We start from the raw sequence: 21,835 nt of genomic DNA on the forward strand, positions 1-21,835 counted from the left end.
TTGTCCCTCAATAATTAGCACAGATCTCCCTTAAAGACTTAATGTGGCAATGAATTACTTGTTCTCACACTCTCTGACTGAAAATAATTCTTATAAAAATTTTACAGATCTTATTAGTGAGTAGTGTTTATTTATGGCCCTTAATCTGAGGTCACATCAGTGAAGGGTTAACTTTTATCTGCAGTATTTAATTGCAAGTTTATTTCTGCAAGGTGTTTCTATGATACTTGTTCTCTTGATGAACATGAGAGTTGATGTATCATGGTGGATGCAGGGTTCTAAACAGTCAATGAAAGGACTATAAATAATCCAAATGGAGCTCAAACTGTGATGAAGTTCAAAGCTAGTTAATGTGGATTTTAAGAAAATGTTCATGATATGCATTATACTAATGTGATGCTACATGTCTCTGCCTTCAGTGTATAGACTGGTTGAGTTAGAGCCATCCCACCTGTCTTGAAGGTTAGGGAAGGCAAATCCAGAAATGAGGACTTCCAAACTCAAGCTTTTCAGGGAATTGAGGGCTGTATAGAACTGGCACAGAAGAAAAGTTAGGTCCTGTGGAAGATCATCTATGAATGTATTGAATGGCTTGAGGGATCAGATGGGCGCTTCTCCTATTTCCTTGCGTTTTATGTGTTATTGTGCTTTCTCTTCAAAGCTTCCATATCTGGAAAGTGCACAATTGATATACAGATGCGTGAAGTATCGGGATATTTATGAATATTTTAATTGTTGAAGAATTCTGCCAACAGAATAATTTTTAATTCTTAGAAACTGTTTTTATTGAAAAACTTAAAATATGAATCTTTTCTCCATTCTATTTCATGTTAATTAAAATATAGCGGTATAAAGTGACTAATTCCATACAGAAAACTGTCTGTTTATTTAAAATTAAATAGAAAAAAATATTTTATGCATCTGTCATACAGCTTCACAAAATATTTTGGGCCTTAACCGAGAGAGGAGCCTGATTGCATTATCAGTAGGTGTTGAATATGGGAGAGTGATAAAGGGTTAAAATCTGTTCTTATTTGAATTCTGCCTTTCGTGACTTTCTTGGATTAAATAGTTCTGTCACTAACATGCAAAATACATGACTTCAAAAATATTGGAATTTTCTGATGAAACATAAGCAAATCAAATTTCCTAGCGATCTACTGAAATTAATCACAGAGTGAAATTTTCCTCTGCATCCAAAACTCCAGGGAGCATTGCCAGTTTGACAAGTTGACTTGAAGACTCAAGTGCTTGTGACTAAATATAACAAAAAGAAGCGATGTATCAGAAAACCAGAAATGTCTAAGAATGCCTGTTTGGTATTTGAATCAACAAGTTTCATAACATATGTCAGTGATATTAAACTGTGATTCTGAACCGTAGTACTTGTCATCTATTTAGAGCTACTAAAGAAGTACAAGTACTAGATCATGACAAGTACTGTAGTTCAGAATCAGAATCAGGGTTTAATATCACTGACATATGTTATGAAATTTGTTGTTTTCAGCAGTAGTACAGTGTTGTTAATAATAAATACTACAAATTGCAATTATATATATGCACAATATAATTAAATTAAATAAGTAGAGCAAAAAAAGAGCAAAAATAGTGAGGTAGTTCATGGACTGTTTCATTGTCTGTTCAGAAATCTGAAGGATTTCTGTTGGAATGATTTATGCCTTCTAAAGGCTTTATGCTTTAACTGCTGAATACTTCCTTCATTTTCTGCTGTGCACCTTTGCTCTCTCCTTCTCTTTTTAAGCAGTCTTTGTTCATTGTATTGAGAGCTCACAAAAGAAACTGCAAATCTACCCTTTTGTGCTGACAGTTGGATACCATGTCAAAGTGTTCAGTTAAGCCAAATGGAACTTGCATCATTTTAGCCATTGGTTGGTTCTCCATTTGTGGTTTGAGACTTATCTGAGTAACTTGAGAGTTCTGTTCAATTTCCCTTCACTTGCTTTCACAGACCAGTACTTTTTATTTCACCTCATCTGTCTGCTATCATGTTAACAAGCTGAAGTGAATCTCTGCAGTGTATTGACAACATAATAAAACAGGATTTGGATTTCATCCTGTGAAGAATGACTCACTTCTTGGGTTTTAAAATTCTAGCTAGGTGCTTTCATCTGCTTCAGTGATCAAAACAGCTGACATAGCATATGTCTGAATGAGAAACAAAAAGGTAACTTAGTTTCATTGCCCAAATAAAAGGCTTGTCCTCTATATCTGTCTGCCTGCAGCTACCTCGTGTAAAAAGAAGGGAGCAATGAGTACGTTTTTTATGAAGCATACGCAGGCACATCTGAAAGGGTGGGGAAAGCGGTAGATTGATGGAAGCAAGAATCTGCATCACTTATAAGCAATAATTTCCTCTCAAAATCAAGACAGGAATGAATAACCCTTGGAAGTGGCAAGAAGACCAGAGAGCGATGATGATGTATAACACTTAAATTACTGCTGTTGCACTTATTATTAAAAAAAATTAAAGCATTAATGAACATGAATTGAAGCTATCAATTAGTATTGCTGGCTGAAATTATACTGAACACTTCATGAGATTACTTTATTTCTCCCTCCCACTTCCTGAAGAGAATACCTGTATGCTGTTTACTCTCTGGCCCTTTGTCACTGTAACCATGCTTTAGCCTAGACAATGAGCACTGCTGTAACATCTGTCTGTGGGAACACATGGCTTATCTCAGCCCACTTCACTCTCAACATCAGTCATGTGTTCATGAGTGTGAACTTTGGCCGAGGCCATGCATAGATCCTCAGTCTTTGGTGACATTAGCTAACTTAAGGCAGAAGCTATGAAATTCAGACACCCTGGTGGGATTATATTTACACAGATCAATTAATATTAGATAAATCAGTTATGAGTATTCAAATGCAATATATCATCTTCGGCATTAGACCTCAACTAAAGTAAGATTGTTTTCTGTTTTTGTATTCAAAATGTTTTTCTTGATTCCTGCATTCCATGAATTTTATAAGTAAGGGCTTATGGGGCTGTGGAAAATATAAGCAAGTTTGATAGTGAGAAGGAGGGATAAAACAGTTCAATGAAATGATATCATGTGGGAGGCCTCAGGGACCTTTGAGGTGTTCACAACTTTTTTTTACAATCTATATTAATGACAGATAAAGGGGCTAGGGGCTGGCAATTCTGCTGCTAAAGGATACAAAAGGTCTACAGGTTAAGTGAGTGGGCAAATATTAACCGACAGAATAAAATAAAGAGGAAAATAGGCCATCAACCCTGTTCTGTCATTCAATAAGATCATGGCTGATCTGGCCACGGCCTCATCTCCACTGACCTGCCTTTTCCCCATAACTCTTAATTACCCTACTATGCAAAAATATAAGAAATAAGGAAGCAAAGAAAGTAAAGAAATGCTTGGTATTAGTTGAATTCTGTGAGAATATTCTATGCTGATATTCCGAGAGGTCAGAAACATTGAAAGTTAGCATGAGGCAGATGCAAGAAATAGGGTAAATGGAATGTTGGCCAGTATTGCAAGGGAGATACAGTATAAGGCCAGGAAGGTTTGCTATAGCTATACACAGCATTTTTGAGACCATATGTGGAGTATGGAGTGTTGTTTGAGTCTCCTTATTTAAGGAAGGATATACACACTTCCATCAGAGCCAGTGTATTTATTCCCAGGAGAGAGGGCTTGTTCTCTGAAAAAGCATTGAGCCTGATGTACCTACACTCTCTGGAACTGAAAAAAATGAGAAGTAATCTCTTCAAATATATATAAAATTCTGAGCAGTTTTGCTAGATTATTTGCTGGGATGATAATTCTCTTGGTGGGGGATTAATGCTCAGGCTAGTAATGGTGATGGAAGGGACTTCTTCTCTTAGCAAGCTATGGGATCCTCTGTCTAGAGTGCAATGGTTGCTGATTTTTGCATATGCAAAGTTGCAATGGACAGATTTTTAGATCACAGATGAATCAAAGCATTTGAGGATCTTGCAGGAAAATTAAATTAAAACCAAAGATCATATGAACCTTATATTCTTACTTAATAAAACTGTAGTTTAATTATTTCATCAGTTGTACAGACCTTAAGACAATAAAACATACAAGTAGAATTTGGCTATTCAGTCCATCTAGTCTTCTCTGTCATTTGATCATGGCTGATTTATTTTCCTGCACAACCCCATTCTCCTACTTTCTCTGAGTAATCTTTTGTGCCTTTATTAATCAAGAACATATCAACTTCTGCTTTGATATATCAAATGTCGTGGCCTCCACAGACATCTGTGGCAATGAATTCCTCAGATTCACAGATCCCCGGCTAAAAAAAATATCATCTCCATTTTATAAGGATGTCCTTCTTTTATGAGGCTGTGCCCTTTGTTCTTAGACTCTCCACTGATGGAAACATGCTCCTCATCACTTCTATTTAAGCCTTTCAAAATTCACCATGTTTCAATGAGATCCCACCCCCTCACCCAGTAAAGCACACCCAGTATGTCATTTGCAACTTTCACATTCTTCTGTCTATGTTCTTTTGTCCAATTTCTCCCATTTACTCATTGACCAGATAACCTTGTTTACAGCGTATCCCCACTTGACAGTGTATGGTCACCCCAGTTTTATCTTATCCATCACGGACATTTACACTACACGCTGCATCTGCAAAGGAAACAGCATTATGAAGGACCCCATGCACCCCACGTACAATCTCTTCTCCCTCCTGCCGTCTGGGAAAAGGCTCTGAAGCATTCGAGCTCTCACGACCAGACTATGTAACAGTTTCTTCCCCCAAGCTATCAGACTACTCAATACCCGAAGCCTGGACTGACACCTTGCCCTACTGTCCTGTTTATTATTTATTGTAATGCCTGCACTGTTTTTGTACACTTTATGCAGTCCAGTGTAGGTCTGTAGTCTAGAGTAGCTTTCTCTGTGTTTTTTTTAATTACATAGTTCAGTCTAGTTTTTGTACTGTGTCATGTAACACCATGGTCCTGAAAAATGTTGTCTCATGTTTACTATGCACTGTACCAGCAGCTATGGTCGAAATGACAATAAAAGTTGACTTGACTTATTAGAGACTTTGCCCTCTCCTTGCGACTCTGCAGCTTTAAATGTCAGACATCTAAACTTCTGGTGCAGAGTTTTGATCTGAAACATTGAAAATTCCTCTCCTCCCACAAATGCTCTTTGACTCATTGAGATTGTTTGTTGCTCCTTCCAGCTTAACAAACTTCTTTTGTCTCCTTTTCATTTCTTATGAAGGGTCCTTGACACGAAACATTCACTCTGTTTTCTTCCCTCAGATGCGGTCAGTCATGCTGAGTGTTTCCAGAATTTTCTGTTCTTATTTTAGATTTCCAGCATCTGAAGATTTGTTTTTTGAGTTTTGGTTCTTGCATATCATTGTAAATGTGCAGGATCTTTGATGCACAAATAATGCACTGAAAGTCAAATGCTTAAAAATTCTCTTCCCCATGTAGCTGTATGAAATGGTATTGGTCTCCTGCTTGGAGAAACATTAGGTAGGATTCCCAATCTCAATGGTATTGTAGGGTCAGTGTTTTTCAGCTTTCTAATGGAGTCATAGAATTGCAGAGTAGTAAAGCACAGGTTGTTTCATCCATACTGACTGGGGTGCCTCTCAGTCCCTTGCATTTCCAATGAGTATTAACACACCCCATCCAATGTCTCTTTGAAAGAAGAACACTCCATTCTGGGAATTATCCTAGTGAATCTTTTCTGCAATATGCAACATGCCGAAGAGAATGTTATGGATGTGGTGGGAGGCAAGGATCTCAACACAATTGCCGTCGCTAAGAGGTTAGTGATATGCAAACTACTAGGCCGAAAGTGAGACAAGTCCCCTGATTCTGATTGATTTCATCCCAGAGTACTGAAAGAAAATGGCTTCAGTTATTGTAAATGGATTTCTGATAATTTACCAAAATTCCCTGGAAACTGGGCTGGACCTAGTGATTGGAAGACAGCAAATGTCATGTCACTGTTTAAAAATGGATGTGGGTAAAAGATGGGTAATTATAGGCCAGTTAGCTTACCATCTGTAGTTGGGGAAAATACATGAAGCTATCATTAAGGACAAAACAGCAAAATATTTGGTTGGAAGTGGTTCATCAGGCAGACACAGTATGGATTCATGAAGGGCAGGTCCTGTTTGACAAACTTACTGGAATTACTTGAGAATATAATGAGCTCAGTGAATAGAGAAGAACAAGTGGATATTGTATACTTGGATTTCCAGAAGATGTTCGATAATGTGGCTTAAGAAAGGCTTATCCATAAGATAAGAATGCATAGAGTTAGGGGCAATCTATTAGCATAGAGAGAGGATTGGTTAACAAAGAAAAGGCAGACGGTTGAGATAAATGAGTTGGCAGTTAATGGTCAGCAGAGTGCCACAGAGATCAGTGCTGAGACTACAATTGTTCATGATATATATTAGTAATGTGGAAGAGGGAACCAAGTGCAGCAAATGTAAGTTTCTGATTACACTAAATTGAGAAGAAAAGCAAATTGTGCTTAGGATGTGGAGAGTTTGCAGAGAGATATAGATAGGTTAAGTGAGTGGGCAAGGGTCTGACAGGTGGAGTACCACATTGGTAAATGCAGGATCATTCACAGCATTGTGGGCAAAAAGGCCTATATTGTGCTGTGATTTTCCATGTTTCTATGTTTCTGTATCTCCTACCTGATGGTAACAGTGAGAAAAGGACTTGCTGTGGGTGCTGGGGGTCCTTAATAATGGACACTGCCTTTCTGAGACACCACTTCTTGAAGATGTCCTAGGTACTTTGTAGTCTAGTACCCAAGATGGATCTGACTGAATTTACAACCTTCTGCAGCCCCTTTCGGTCTTGCGCAGTAGCCCCCCCTCCCATACCAGACAGTGATGCAGCCTATTTAATATTTATGTATACTTACTCTAACTTATTCTAATTGATTTACTTATTTATTTTTTCCTGTAGTATTATGCGTTGCATTGAACTGCTGCTGCTAAGTTAACAAGTTTCATGATGTATGCCGGTGATATTCAACCTTATTCTGATTCTGATTTCTCGACCAGCCTACCACAATTACCGTTTACCAATCTGCCTTCATCACTTTTCTTAGTTATCTCAGTCAGTTTTGTGTGATATGATCTTCTCTCCAGTTTTACTTTTTTTAATTATTCCCTACCAATTCAACTGAATATAAATTCTGTTCCTTAAGATTTCTTTCCCAATAGTTTCCAACTTGTGACATACAATGTCACCAGCCCATAGTCTCTTGGCTTATCTCGACAGTGCTTTTTGAATAAGGGTGTGAGCTTTTATCCTGTCTTCCAATAGTTCATCTTTAATAAAGATGTAAAAATCTCAGTTGGAGCCCTAGCAATCTCCTCCTTTGCCAATATCCAACCCTTCCTCCATCCTAATCCAGACATTTCTGATATGTCAGTGTACCCTTCCTTAATGCTCTCTTCTCCACATGCGTGCTATTGAGAAGTATTCATTGTGGATTTTACTTATATCCCTGGCTCCACACATTTATAGAGGAATAAACAGTCAATGTTTCGGGCTGAGGCCCTTCATCAGGAAGGAGCAGTGCTTTATACCTTTTGCTAAAGTAAGGGTGTAGCTGGTTGTGAGGATGTGTATAAGAAGGACATAGTTCACATATGTTTTGACTTCATTTGTATTCCTGAGATGTGCATTCAGCCTAATACGCTCCTACATACAGTGGATGAAAATATCAAAGTTGATTTTGCTTTATTTACTTGCTCCACAAGTCATCTTGTCAAGTGCAACCCACCCAGTGAAGGGCAGTTTCTAACTCTTTATCAAAACTGAATTTATTCTACCCTGATAGATATTTCTAGGGACATTTAATTCCTTAAAATAAATTTGCTGTGAGCTTCCTTTCAACAGATCAACAAGTTTGTGAAATGAAGATATATGAGACCTATTCCAGAATGTCAATTCTCCAATAAACTGATAGCATTTTGAGGAGACAAACTTAAAACTGTCAGGACTAATCTTATTCTGGACATAGCAAGCAGAAGAAATGGATACGCAATCCTGGTGTTCAATCCAACAGGCATCCGGTTGTAAAGCAGTGTTTGAGTTGGGGATGCTGACCTCTCCGAGTCACTGAATACATGCAGCTCAGTGTACAAGGTGTCTTGTGATTTTTGGTGGGCAGCCGGAGGTGAAAGTGTTTTTGATTAACTTTAAGCAATAATGAAAACCACAGCAGCTCTCTTACTGAGGCTTTAGCTCCTTCTGATGTCTCATATAAAACTACGGAAGTCTGAGAGCTAAACACTAATCAATTATGGCTTTCTTTAAGTATGAATTCACCAGATACTATTAACCTTATCAGATGTTCTAGAAGACAAAGGTTCGACGTTGCCACGGAAGATGAGGAAATTCAGCGTGCTAACGAGGAAACTGACTCCATTATTTTTTCAATCTATGATGGGAGTTTGGAAGCTATTAGGTGCCAGAAGAAAATCAAAGTTTATTAGCTGTGCCTAGATGTCAAATTAATAGTGGCGTTGGGGTAGGGGAACTAAAAATATGACCGTTCTGAGATCATTCTGTTACTGTGACAGTGTAAAAAAGATTAGCTTTATTTGTCACATGTTCAGGATATCAAAACATCGAAATGTACAGTGAAATGCATTGTTTGCTTCAATTCAAATAAGTGTGGGTTGTGCTGGACAGCCCACAAGATGCAACACTGAGCGTCATAGGAATTTATTCCTGCCCATGGCCATCAAACTTTACAACTCCTCCCTCTGGGTGTCAGACACCCTGAGCCAATAGACTGGTCCTGGACTAATTTCCACTTGGCATAATTTACTTATTATTATTTAATTATTTATGGTTTTTACATTGCTATATTTCTAGACTATTCTTGGTTGGTGCGACTGTAACAAAACCCAATTTCCCTTGGGATCAATAAAATATGTCTGTCTGTTGTTTCCAGAAGCAACATAGCATGCCCACAACTTACTAATCCTAACTTGTTTGTCTTTGGAAGGTGGGAGAAAACCAGAGTACCTGGAGGATACCCATACAATTATGGGGAGAACATACTAACTCTTTACAGACAGCAGTGGGAATCTGTGATCGCTGCAAAGTGACGTGCTAACTGCTTTGCTGTCATGCTGCCTCCTGTATGGAACTATACATTACCTGTATAGAAGATAGAGATTGAATTTCATGAGTTATCACCATCTGGTGTATAGGTTTCTCCCCTTTTGTATTGTGAAATATTTCTGTTATGATCTGCGATCAGGAGGCCACAGGCTATAAGGATTTGTTCATATTGTGGGGCACTGCATGTTTTCAAACAAATACCTGCCCTTCCAGAAGGAGCAAGTTTGCAAACAAATTGCTTTTGCTAGCGAAAACTTTATCAAAGCATGGAATAGTATGACAAAAAAAAGCTTTTACAATTTAAATTTTAATTATTATTCTGGCTTTAACACTGTTTTACTTACAAGAGTATACAGAGAAAATTACCAAAATAATGAGAAACTGGTATTTATGAAGAGGAAAGAGGATATGAACAATATCTCTTGTTGAAAAACATAAGAAACTTTGGAAGTAGTTGAAAGAGTTACCTTCCCAACTTCAGAAAAAGCATGAATTTAGTCTCATAAAATGTATTCAAGGTTTCATCAGTTTTACTTTTCATAGAAAATGATTCCATGAAACTAAAAATGCCACTATATTCAAGGAAATCCCAAATTTTGATGGTCAAGTACCTAGTTAGAAATTGGTAAAGCTTTAACATAGATGAATAATGTATGCCTTCTTGGACTGAACTGATGCTTTGCCATAAGGCTTTTGAACTGACACATTTAACACTAAGTGCAGTCAATAAACAGGGATTAGAAAACTAGAAAAGGACCTTTGGCTAAACTTCACAGTCCATTCACACCACTGAAGTAAATATAAAAGTGAAGGAAAACTGGTAACAGGTATTAAAAATGATATACAGTAATTTTCAACTCCATCTGTTGCAATGCAATGAGGAGTTGTTTGAAGTCTGCTTCATAATCACTGCAACCTTTGCATTAGATCGAATATTAAGTATCGGAAGTCAGAGGTTGCTCACTGTAAACCATTGTGGATAATACTGGTGGCACAAGTTTCTCACTGCATAACACTGTAATACAGGACTGAAGGTACAAGTCATTCTCTGTGTAACACTAACTCAAGAGACCTTGCAGATGCTGAAAATCCTGAGCAACACACATGGAATGCTGGAGGAATTCATCATGCCATGCAGCATCAGTGGAAATGAATAAGCAGTTGATGTTTCCGGCTGAGACCCTTCTTCAGGACCGGGAAGGAAAGGGAGAGAAGCCAGAATTTATTCTGGCGTCTTCCCCCTTCTTTTTCAGTCCATGATGAAGGATCTCAGCCCAAAATGTTGACTGTTTGTTCATTTCCTTAGAGGATGCCTGACCAACTGGTTTCTTTCAGCATTTCATGTGTGTTGCTCTGTGTAACACTGCTGTGCAGTACGAGAGAGAAGAACTCTCTCACTTTTTTTCTTTAAATGGTAGACCAAGACAAAATGTGCTGTATGTTTCTATGAGTCATCATCCATGCCACAGCCAAGCTCTCAAGTTTTATTCTTATTGGAGGCAGATATATATATATATATATATAAACAAACCTGTTGATTGTTTAAATCACTGACTTACTCTGAAATCTTATTGAATGGAGATAATGAAACATGACACCAGAAGTCCAGTTGGCAAAATATTGAAACTTAGGTGTTATTGTAGATTGAGAACATTGAATCCTCAGGTTTATTCCATTTGAGATAACATGAGGATGTGTTCCAAATGAGCTGTGTGATGTAATAAGAAAATATATGGTGGAATAAATAAGGCAGCTCAAGGCTTTGGATTTCCAGGCAGGTAATTTGATTGTAGAAAGAAGTTGGAGGAACTATTCCATGTTTTATTGAGTTTCTTAATCTACTGGGTAACAGGGAGGCAAAGAACACTATGTAGCTTGCCAAGAGACTTATAACAAAAGTTTAAATCATGAGAGTTGGACTTCTGATGCAGTCCTCCAGTTCAAGTGATGGTGAGCAAACCTGGAAGTCCACTCCCAGCAACAGAACACCTGGTAGAATGATAATTGAACAGGCTAAAGAAAGTTAATTTGGAACAATTGAAGACAGCAAAAGAAGACAGGCACACCACTGCATACAGATAGAAATGATCTGTCATTGCAAAAGGCTAGAGGAACAGTAAGGATGAAGTTTATCTCAGAACAGCGCCACATGGGGGCCGATGACTCAAATTACTCCAGATAGTGAAGCCATGGGGAGAAAGATATCCTATATTAGAAAAATAGGCACTGTCATGGAAAGAACACTGAGGACACTCATGACTGAAGCAGAAATGGAGATGTGGAGGATTCACCAGTAACCTTCCCAAACAAAAGTACCATTGCCTCACAATCTATTGGAGACCTTCAATCATTTAGGACCAGATCAGGAAGGACAGTCTATCAATACAAGTATCTTGGGGATCCTGTGCTAAAATAATGCACAAAAAAGACTACAGAGTTTATTTAGATATTTTGTTTCTATCTCTTTGTGGATTCATTATTTAAAAAATGTAACATGTTTGATTTTGATCCTTGGACAAAAAGGCTTGTGTAGCGTTGTCACCCTCTTAAAGATTGCTTCATATAACTAATCTTATACTACTTCAAAAACATTTGTGTACAGGAAATTGCTAAGGGTGGCTATATAAAGAAAGCAACTGCAAAGATGACGACTGGCTCAATGAACTATTTCATGAATAAAGTTGATAGTTAAATGGCCAACGATTTATAATAGCTCATGTGATGCATAAAGGAGACTCTGAGACTTCCTCAGCCACAGTCCCTAGGTTCTGGAAATGAATCACCAGCTGGTTAAATTGCATTTCAACAATGTTGGGAAATGTTGCAATTTTAATAACAAAACAGTAACCAGACATAAACCTCTGGAAAATAACATGAGAAAATCAATGAATGAAAGTAATGTTTTCCTATGATTGCCCTGTGGTTGCCTATTGACTACCATTTTTCAACTGAGGTTCATAGCTCTTTATTGCTGATTAGAATTTTACTTTTGTTTGAACATTTAAAATCTCACTTATTGCTATTCCGCTCAGAACATTATAACTAAAAATGAAATATACCAAAGGAGAAAAGAAGAGGAAATTAAAACTGTATTAAAATAAAATTACTTAAAATTTGCATTCAATCTCATGAAGGCAAACATATGTTAACTGGCACCAGCATATTCTGGTTTTAATCTCTCCTAGTTTTACCCCACAAGCCCTTTCAAATGCATGTTTAAGGGTGTATTCGGAACTGTAAGGCAACATACAGCATCCCTGAAATCTTCATGTCCCTATTTAAATTATCAGACCTATTTTCATATCTATCAGAACAAGAAAACTAAAATTAATTCAATCTTTTCTACTATCTGGGAACTTTATGATTGTTGCTTACTTTTTGTTATTACTCTACTTACAATTAATTCATTAATTAGACCAGAAGACCATAAGATTCAGGATCTGATAATTCGCTCCATTGAGTCTGCTCCGTCATTCCATCATGGCTGATTTATTATCCCTCTCAGACCCATTCTCCCACCTTCTCCCCATGACCTTTGACACCTTCACTAATCAAGAACCTACACTCTCCACTTTAAATATACTCAATGACTTGACTCCCAATCATCTATGGCAATGAATTCTACAGATTTTCTACCCTCTGGCTAGAGAAATTCTCCTCACCTCTGTTCTAAATGGTCCTCTCTATTCTGAGGCTGTGTCCTCAGATGATAGAGTCCCTCACAAAAGGAAATATCCTCTCTACATCCACTCTGTCTAAGCTTTTCAATGTTCAATCGGCTTTAATGAGATCCTCCCCTAATTCTTCTAATTTCCAGGTAGTACAGTCCCAGAGTCATCAAACACACCTCAGACATTAACCCTTTCATTCCAATAATCATTCTCATAGGTTTCCTCTGGACTCACTCCAATGTCAGTACATCTTTCCTCAGCGTTAAATCCTTGCTTTTATATCCTAGCCCTCTCAAAATGAATGCTAACATTGCATTTGCCTTCCATACTACCTGCCAGTTAACCTTTAGGGAATCCAGGACGAGGACTCCCCAGTACCTTTGCACCTCTGATATTTGAAACTTCTCCCTGTTTAGAAAATAGTCCACACCTTTATTCTTTCTACCAATGTGCATGACTATACACTTCCCTACACTATATTCCATCTGCCACTTCTTCATCCAATTTGTCTGTCCTTCTGCCGACTCGTTACTTCCTCAACACTATCTGCCCCTCCATATATCTTTGTATCATCTGCAAATTTAGCCACAAAGCCATCAATTCTGTCATCCAAATCATTGACATATAGCATGAAAAGAAGTGGTAAAAACGACAGTGCCTGAGGATAACCACCAGTCACTCGTAGTTAACCAGAGAAGGACCTCTTTATTCCCGTTCTTTGCCTCCTGCCAATCAGCCAATGCTCTATCACTGCTCGTATCTTTCCTGTAATACCATAGGCTCATATTTTCTTAAGCAGCCTTATAGATGACCCTTTATGAAAGGCCTTCTGAAAATCCAAGTAAACAACATCCACTGACTCTCCTTTATCTATCCTGCCTGTTATTTCCTTAAAAAATTCCAAAAAAGATTTGTCAGCAAAGATTTCCCCTTAAGGAAAATATGCTGACTTTGGCCTGTTTTATCGCATGCCTTCAAGTACCCTGAAACCACATCCTTAATAGTGGACTCCAACATTTTTCCAACCACGGACGTCAGTCTAACTGACCTATAATCTCCTTTCTTCTGCCTCCTTTCCTCCTTAAAAAATGGAGTGATATTTGCAATTTTCCAGTCCTCCTGAACCATTCCAGAATCTATTGATTCTTGAAAGATCATTACTAATGCCATCACAATCTCTTCAGACACCTTGTTCAGAACCCTTGAGTCTAGTCCATCTGATCCCGGTGATTTCATATTTTTCAGCTTCCAAGCACCTTCTCCTTAGTAGTATGAACTACACTCACTTCTGCCCCTTGACACGCTAGAATTCCTGGCATGTTGCCATTGTTACATGTATTTTTTAAATTTCCCTTTGTAATTTGTATTCCATATCTTGGATCCTATTTGGAGGCCTATATCTAACTCCCATCACACTCTTTTTACTCTTGCAGGTTCTTAACTCTACCCACAAGGATTCTACACCTCCTGATCTGTGTCACCTCTTTCTAAGGATTTGATTTCAATTTCTACTAACAGACAATTTCCACCTGTCCCCTTTGCTTACCTGCCTACCCTGTCGATACAAGCCCACAGCTATAATATTCTTTCAGTCAGTTACTGTTCTATAGATTTGCTAAGTATGCCAGCAGGAAAAAGAACCTCAGAGTTGTATGTGATCACATGTATGTATTCTGATAATAAATTTTACTTTGACTTTCACCATGACCTCATACCTTCCAATAATTTCACTATAAAATAATCTACCTCACTCTGTGTACTACATACTTTCAAATATAACACTTTCAGTCCTGTATTCATTACATTTTTGAAAAAATTTTCCCCCATGTTATACTTCAACTCATTCCACTGGCTGTAATTTTGCCCTATTATGTACCTGTCCTTCCTCACAGTCTCACTACAGACTACATCTACTTGTATACCGATGTCACATCCTCAGTCCTATCACTCCAGTTCCCATGCCCCTGCCAAATTACTTTCAACCATTCAGAACAGCTCTAGCATACCTACCCACAATTGGTCCCCTTTGGGTTCAGTTGTAACTCATCCTTTTTGTACAGTTCATAACTACCCCAGAAAAGATCGCAATGATACAGAGATCTGAAACCCTGCCCCCCCCCCGCACCAATTCTCAGCCCACATACTCTATTCATTTACCAGGTCATCTTATTCTCACACTTACCTGTACAATCAGGCAGAAATCCAGAGATTACTACCCTGGAATTCTAAATTTTCAGCTTTCTACCTAATTTCCTATATTCTGTCTTCAGGACCTCTCCCCTTTTCCGAACCTATGTCACTGGTACCAGTATGTACCATGACTTCCAGCGGCTCTCTCTCCCTCTTTTGGAATGCTGCGAACTCGCTCTGAGCCATCTCTGACCCTGGCACCTGAGAAGCAACATATCCTCTAGGTGTCTCTTTCATGCCCAGAGAAACTCCTGTCTGCTCCTCTAACTATGGAATCCCCAGTTATTACTCTTCTGTGGAAAGAGAAACAGATAACATAAATCAGTTTTGATGAAGGATCCTGGACCAGAAGCATTATATATTTTCTCTTTCCACAGAAATTGCCTGACCTACTAAGAATTTCCAAGATTTTCAGTTTTCCAACATCTGCAGTTTTAACTCTTGTTTCCTTTGACAGAATGATAGGAAATTGTACTTCATATGAAAATATGTCCACAATTTTCCATTAATGCCTTTGCAAAAACGGCCAGCAGCAGAAGTGTAAATCAAGAGCAGCAAGATGTCGAGAGCAGAAGTTTGTTTCTTTGAGATGGAACACACTGTTTCTGCAAAATTGGTGGTCGATGAAAATCACCAAACAAGGTAATCAACTGAAGCCCAACTGCTTTCCTATTTGTGAGAATCAAATACTCATTGATTTTGGTTACCAGTTCACCAGATTAATTTACGTGTGCATGAATTGTTTAAACACCAGCAATTTCACAATATTCATTGGAAGTTTCCTGATAAATTGAGATTACCATTCCTGACTCTGTAGATTATATAACCTTTATTATAATTAATAATGATTACCCTCTATCATCTCAAAATTCTAATGAAATGCCATTGACCTAAAATATTAATTCTACTAGTCTCCCTGCAGATTTAGCCTGACTTGCAAAAATTTCCGATTTTTTTTGTAAGGTTGTGACATATTTTTGGTATTAAATTATATTTTATGCTCTTGACACATCAAACTTATTCAATCTCTTAAAAACTCTGCCATGTGCTCTGGTTAATGTCCTATCTAAGTTGAAACTGAAGTGTGCAACATTGTATTGAATCATTTTTTATATGCAATGTATATGATATGATAATGGTCAGAATAAAGAGTTTATTATTTAAGAAATGTAATGACTACTCTCTAATGGTATCTTGACAAAGACTACAAAGTTACAGGGACGGTTTATTATCAGGTGAAATTACTCATTATGTCGGAGCTAGAAAATAGAGAGAGAATCATTGCACAAAGCTCTGAGGAGTTTTCCCCAATTGAGAGGGCAAATATGAATTTGGTTTAATTAATCTGAAGAATGGCACAATTGAAAGTGCAATACTCTTTTAAAACTACTCTGACTTTAGCTTGTGCTAGTTTTCAGTTAAACAGTCAGGGCTTTATTGGAGACATCAGGTTGGGACTCTTAGGCTCACTGTAGAATCACAGAACTGTGAACAAAATGAGGTGCCTGAGATGAAAAGAGAAAAGGGAGAAAGAAGGAACACAAGGAAAGATCAAATGCACCAACAGGGATGGATATCATGCTCCACAATCTTTAATATAGAACATAGAACAACATAGCACATTACAGGCCCTTCGGCCCACAATGTTGTGCCAACCCTTAAACGCTGCCTCCCATATAACCCCCCACCTTAAATTCCTCCATATACCTGTCTAGTAGTCTCTTAAATTTCACTAGTGTATCTGCCTCCACCACTGACTCAGGCAGTGCATTCCACGCACCAACCACTCTCTGAGTAAAAACCTTCCTCTAATATCCCCCCTGAACTTTCCACCCCTTATCTTAAAGCCATGTCCTCTTTGATAGTATTGTTTCAGAGGGAGGCAAGAACATACATTTTGCATATTAATAGACATACTTTAAATTTTTGTTTATGAGCCTCAAGTATTTTAGTTTGGTTAAAGTCCAAATACTGGCATTACATTTCTAGGGAAGGAAAGGAGATTGACAAATCTAGAGATTGGTTTTATGGTGGTATCATCATTACCTTGGCTCCAGATGTAAAGCTCAGCGATCCTAGAGCAGGAGACAATACTTGAAAATGTGATTATTGTGAGTATCTAACTTTTTTATTTAAGTTCTTTTTGGCTTGGAGCAAACTAGTGTTTGAGTTTATGGTGCTTAGTTGCATATGTTCCAATACATTTTGGGTGGCTATAACATACAATACAGAAGGATACAACACTTGGACAAGTCATTTGGCCCATTATGTTGGACCAATCTTGATGCCAATTTATATTCTTCTCTACCATCCATATGCCTCCGTTCCATTCATAGTCATATGTCTAAATGCCTCTTAAACTCCACCAAATTACTTGCTTCTACTACGACTCCTGGTACCCAATTCAAGTATATATAATTCTGTACATAAAACCTTCTCCCTCATATCAACCTTATATTTCCTCCTGTAACCTCAAAAGCATGTCCTTTAGTGTGCGACATTTTATCCTGGGAAAAGATTCTGACTATACCCCATTTTTATTTTTCCTTGTTTTGTAGCTTCCTCCTCGCAATTATTAAATTTTAAGAGCCCATTTGTTCTCAAGATTCTTACCCAAGATATAATTTAAAAATATGCTACCTTGTTGCAACTTTCTTGCAATATACAACTGCCATCTGCTTCTTTCCTTGAAGGCAAATGTAATATTTGAAGCTCGAGAAGCAGGTGAAATCAAATATAAATCAAGACCCTATTTTCCTCCATAATTTAAACCACTCTACTGTCAGAAAACGAATGAACCCCAGTCCATTCCCTGCTGTCCATTTTATTAAAAACACGTATTTTAATCGATGCATTTCAACATCAGAATATTGTTTGTAAGATCTGAAGAAAGAGTCACGATTGTTTGCTGCCTCACTCCTGCTCCACAACATCCAATTAGTAGCACTGTTTCAGAGGGTTGACCAGGCACATGGTCTGCACATTCTCAAGCATGCTTTCATTACGTGACATGAGCCTCAAAGTACTTCTCCCTGATTAAAGATCTAATATATGTAATACAACTCAGACTTTGGGAGGTGCTGATAAACAGACTTTGAAGGTAGATGAAGAGCTGGGTGCAATAACACTGAAAACCAGCACTGGGTTAAGGGGGTGAAGTATACAAACTCCGGATGATGTAAAGTGCCTTTGTTTAACAAATTCAAAATTCAATGATTGATTAATTAGAGATGTCCTTAAAGCTCACAACACAGGTGTAAAATTGAAGGGTAGAGTTACAAAGTGGAATACCTTCTGAAAAACCCTGGAAATATATACTAGTTAGTCAGCACCTGAAAAGGAAAAAAAACAAGCTAACCTTTCGGTTGAGGAATTGTATTTTAGATGCTAGAACTTCAGAAAGAACATTACCCTGCAATTCCCTTTCAAAAACTGAGTCACCAAATGTAATGTTGGTCTTCGTTAATTATGAAAGAAGCAGGGACAACAAATTCAATTAACTTACACCATTCTTTAATTTCAGGTAAATGGAAGTAAAAAAGAATTCAGAAATAACTATCTTAAACAGATTGTTACTATATCAATCTAGTTATCCCTGAAGATAGAGAAGGTGGATAGAGTCAGAGAATTCAAAAGGTAGCTAAACAGCTTGTTATGAAAGAATCATTAAGGGATATAAAAGAAGGATATAACTGGTATTTTAGATCAGATTGAAGTTTGAAAGGTTTTCATTGGGTTTGCTGCTTGTTCTGATATAAATTCAGTCTCCACTAGACACAATCCTACCTCAAGCAACACAGCTCTGCTGTTCAAACTAAAGTGTGATTTTGCAAATCAGTGTTCAAGTTCAATATTTAGGATAAAATAAAATTGTCTTTCCTTCCAAATTATAGCAGAATTGGTAAATTTTCAGACAAGATTTAGCGTTGCCTGTGCTTCAGTGAAGAAATGTCTGCAATGTAAGCCTATGTCCTAAACATTAAGTGGGAAAAGTTCCTCTATGTTAATATTTGAAAAGAAATTAAGTCAGAGAAAGAAACCTATATTTAGCTCATATTTAATAAGCTCTTCCTATTCAGGAATGTGAAAATCTTATTCGCCTTTGAATATTTCTTCACACTTCAACTTCAAACTTGGTGTAATAGATTAATCTGAGACATAGTTACCTGTGACATTAGTATGATTCTTGACCAACAGGAAAAAATGTTTCTATATCTGTGTCCAAATTGATGCTTGTGGCCATTAACTATTGAAAAAAAAAGTGATATCACAATGAGATGCAGCTAAGCTCTTCACTGTTCTTAACAAAGGTTCATGTATACAATTTTTTACAACAATTGTCACCGGACAATGAAAAGATGTGGCTGCATTTGCAAGTACTAGGATAGTAGTATCAGCCAACTTAGAACAGGGATCAAAATTGTGATCTCTTAGGGTGTTTGACTCATTAATCTATTTAGGCAGTGCACGTAACAGTTGACAAGCATTTTATTTCTGAATAAAGCTTCAACAATTTGCCTGAGAATTGAATAAATTCCCTGTAATCTCAACAACATGAATTCAGCTAGTAAAATTATTGAACCAACAATTAATTCTTGACATTTCACATTATTGGAGATAATGTGGACTGTGCCATGTACATGAAGCTTCCTTATAACTGGATAATATTACTAAAGGTTTATAAATCTATGCATACTTCACAAAATGCCATATCTGTTTTTAATAGTTCATTTAGTTCCTTATTGAAGATCTATTATGTGATGATTATAAACAAAAGGGAGAAACTCAAGTCAAAGAATTTATTTTATCAGATCATCTTATCTAATTACATATTGATACTAAACAAAAATTTAAAAATTCTAAAGGTGTTTGCTGATACCTGTACTTTGTGGAAAACAAATGTGATCAAATAAAGCATGGTGGTAGTTTATAATCAAGACCTATCATTATATACTGTTATTTAATATGAACATTTGACTCAAGTTTTAATACTTGCTGGAAAGAATGATCATGGTGCAAAACATTTATCAATTAAATCAATTTTACTTGTATTACATCAAAGGTATTTTAATACAGGTTGACGGAAAGGTATTTAGTGCATGACTACCTTTATTTTCGTCTGCACCAAGTAACTATTTAACAACCAAACAGTAGAATTAAATAAACAGATGCCTTGCGTGATTACTTAAAGCCTCTCTCTCTCTCTCTCTCTCTCTCTCTCTCTCTCTCTCTCTCTCTCTCTCTCTTTCTTTCTCTCTCTCACTCTCACACACACACACACACACACACACACACACACACACACACACACACACACACACACACACACACACACACACACACACACACACACACACACACACACACACACACACACACACACACACACACCTTCTATCTCACTTCCTTTTCCTATATAATAATAACAGAAGTGCTAAATTACAATGCATCAATTTGACCAGCTGTAGTTTGAAATATTTTTCTTGAATTAACTCAGGTTTCTAAATTGGCATAGCTTTAAACAATTTAATGTCAATGTCCGTGCACTGCAAAGCAAAATACATCCAATAATGTCACTTCACCAAAGACAATGATCCAAATCTTTTGGAAAGCAGGTATATGAGCTAATGTACTGACTTATTTTGAGTCAATGCTTCTAAAGTAAGTAATTCTACCATGCTTCACAGATCTAAAGCCAGTTGGAAAGAACCTAAACAATTGGAAATTTTGGTTGTATTTTATTCATGCAGCAATTTTCCCTTTCATGACACTGAAGCATGAATATGCATTAAACAGCCTGGTATATTCAGTAAAATCCATTTGCTGTTAACATGGTGAATGCAAGTCTGAAGATTGCAAATGATATTCTACTTGCCTAGAGAAATGGACAGTAATAATACTTCTAATCGGTGGTACTTCAATTAGTAGCGTTTTATTTTTTTTCCGACTAAAAGAAGAGCTCTCTGAAACCATAAAACCATTAACTTTTTCTTCCATTGAAAGTGTTCACCTATTGAACAATCATGTTTGATGGAACATTAAATCAGATGAAAGCTATGCCTTGTGACAATAATGAATGGAATTCCAAAGGGCTTTACTATGTCTCATGTGGTTTGCGTACCCATAGAGAGCACAAAAAAAATACAATTGAGGATAATGCGTGAGGCAATATGGGCTAAGAACTCCTTTAATACCATTACTGTCAGGTGTGCAAATGAACCTTTCACACAGTTAATCTATATAATTTAATATGAAGTGGTATCTAGAAAAAACACAGCAATTTCTTCTAAAAAGTAAAATGTATCAATTTAGGAAATGCCACGTGTATATACAGCAAATAGTTTTAAACAATTTCACAACTTTTTATTCTATTTTTCTTTTCTAAGCTTGCCCAAGAAAAGTGGCTGTCATCAACTTGGCAGAATCTACGCAGATTCTTTGAAGACACCCTTAAATACTGCAAAAGCATTAACAAATCTGTCAGGAGATTAACTAATCTGGAATGAGTGTCAATTTTATTGTTAGCTGCTTTCAATGTAATCTTGCACTTTTATTACTTTCGATAACTTCATCCAGTTATACTTAATCATTACAATTATTTTTGCAAAGCAGAAAAAAAATCTAACTAAATTTTTCCAAGATATAATTTATACATGTCATAAGATTTAACTAATCTTGGAATAAGGTCTGTTAACATCTTGGCATTTTTAAATATTTTCGACATCGTTTTAAGATAAAAACAGATACATACTCACCCTGTAGTGTAGTAGTTAAGGGATATCACAGCAGTCGAGCCTCTCAATCTGGAACTCATTAGTAT

General features: G+C 37.1%; 1 protein-coding gene across 1 annotated transcript in view; it reads right to left on the minus strand.

Annotated features, from left to right (window-relative positions):
- fgf10a (fibroblast growth factor 10a) overlaps nt 1-19,261 on the minus strand; it is a 157,667-nt gene extending 138,406 nt beyond the window's left edge. The window contains exon 1 of the mRNA XM_073064376.1: nt 19,182-19,261. The gene's annotated coding sequence lies outside the window, so the exon portion shown is untranslated. The remainder of the gene's footprint in view (nt 1-19,181) is intronic.
- Between the last annotated feature and the right edge of the window lie 2,574 nt (nt 19,262-21,835).

The sequence above is a fragment of the Hemitrygon akajei genome, chromosome 13 (assembly GCF_048418815.1).
Source record: "Hemitrygon akajei chromosome 13, sHemAka1.3, whole genome shotgun sequence".
Lineage (NCBI taxonomy): Eukaryota > Metazoa > Chordata > Chondrichthyes > Myliobatiformes > Dasyatidae > Hemitrygon > Hemitrygon akajei.